The 2,029-nt window shown below is 41.7% G+C and overlaps 1 protein-coding gene across 1 annotated transcript in view; it reads right to left on the reverse strand.

Annotated features, from left to right (window-relative positions):
- Window positions 1-2,029, reverse strand: part of LOC126388100 (von Willebrand factor A domain-containing protein 7-like) — a 19,639-nt gene that overhangs the window by 10,934 nt on the left and 6,676 nt on the right. The window lies entirely within an intron of this gene.

Consider the following 2,029-nt stretch of genomic DNA (forward strand, 5'->3'; position numbering starts at 1 on the left):
GGGCCCTGCGATTCCTCCAAAAAGTTAAACAGGAAATCCACTGGACTTTCGCCTGCAAATAAAAAAGTTACAATAAACCAGAGAGGCCAGATGTATGATCACCAGTAAATATTCATTACTTTTACCATTCCTTTGAAGCGTATTTATCACTATCATTATTTTTGAAGACTAAAATTACAAAATTAAGCACAATCCTCCACAAAACAGCCGATTCAACACCGTTTCTTCTGCAGAAAGTAGTTTCAATGAAACCTGCTGAATGCTGTGCTGAGGTCTGTGGAGTAACCAGGTACTCGTGACACTGTCTCGAATGACATATTTAATGTTTGGAGAACCAAAAACTAAATTTTATTCACCTCCACTATGTAGGTTGCTATTTTGCTGCTAGTGCAACAGCTTTGGTCCCTGTTTACCTCCTGTAGGCTTCAAGAGGGAACAATGATGGAAGGAAAGGTCATGACATCAGTGACAGCATGCGATTTTGTATTGGAGCCGGACTTCGGTGCCACTTCTACTGAGGTTAATGGGGCGGACACTGCAAATCACACAATAACCCATCATTGTGTAATGCTTTTTCTAAATGTGTGGGTTCATTTTCCTTTTAAAGTGTCAGTCAGCATTATGTAATGTGTGCTTTTTAATTTGGTGGTAGGATTTTTTCAATCAGAGTTGCAACAACAAAGATATGATGGGTTATAATGTGATTTGTTGTGCCCGCCTCATTGACTCCAAGAGAAGTGGCACCAAACTCCGGCTCCTACAGTATGCAAGATTCCAGCTCTGTCACTTAAGTCATGTCCTTTAGATTCCATTAGATTGTTATTATGTAAGTCCAATATCACAAATCACAATTTGCCTCTGAGGGCTTTACAGCATATGACATGACATCCCTCAGTCCTTTGGACCCTCACAGGGGATAATGAAAAACTCCCCCAAAAGACCCTTTAACGGGGGGAAAAAAATGGTAGAAACCTCAGGAAGAGCAACTGTGGAGGGATCCCTCTTCCAGGATGGACGTGAAATAGATGTCATACAGAACAGATCAACATAATACATTTGGTAAGGGATAGTTATACCTAAAGTAATCTTAAGTATTGATTATGTCATTCAACCTCATAATCATGGAGTTCTCACCTACAACCTTCAGAATGTAGGGATTTGTTGACACCATTCGAATTTCCCACAGTCCAACTTGTTGCTTTAGCTGCAGAGTCTTGAAGTTTCCCACTGACTGGGATGCAGTGATCAGTGATCCTGTCGTGTTGGTGCTTTCCTGAGACACACCTAAAAGGAGAGCAATGGCATGCAATGAAGCACACTGGGTAAAAAGCCAAAAGTTAAGCATTTAACGTTTCAATTTCTTAGAACAGCTGCGTGAATTGTCGACCTCAGTGTAACGCTTAATATGACCACCAGATGGGGCCAAAGTCAGAAATTTCCACACAAAGTGGCTTTTTAATATGACCACCAGATGGGGCCAAAGTCAGAAATTTCCACACAAAGTGGCTTTAAAGAACCTCCTCTACTCCTACAGTGATAACACCTTTAAAATATTTCATCTGCACAGAGTGATCACCTGAGTAGTCTCGCCACCAGACAATCAGAGATCTCCGCCTTCTGATAGTCTGGAGACACTCCTTTCTAAAGTGTGTTTAACACACTGGCGAAAACGGCCGGCAACAAAGCAACACCTCTTGCATTTTTGAAAAGGACACGCCTTCTTGGAAATGTGCGTTCCCCCTTTTCTTGTCCGCAAGGAAACAAACACACAGAGAGCTTGAAAATGGATGCCGAGGGATTTAACTCTGTTTTATCAAACGTGTGCTCATCCGTGAAAAAAATATTTTTTCCAGTGGACGTCTTAGTTACAACATGATTGAGCTAACTGGAGTAGTTTCATGTCGTATCCGACAACGGGAGGCTTTTAACAGATGACGTCCTAATGTTAGCTTTGCTGCTGCTGTTAGCTGTCCCTGTCAGCTGCAGCCACTGATGCTTTCTAGACATCGTGATTTCCGAAAACTGAATA

Source organism: Epinephelus moara, chromosome 3, assembly GCF_006386435.1.
Source record: "Epinephelus moara isolate mb chromosome 3, YSFRI_EMoa_1.0, whole genome shotgun sequence".
In the NCBI taxonomy this organism is placed as follows: Eukaryota; Metazoa; Chordata; class Actinopteri; order Perciformes; family Serranidae; genus Epinephelus; species Epinephelus moara.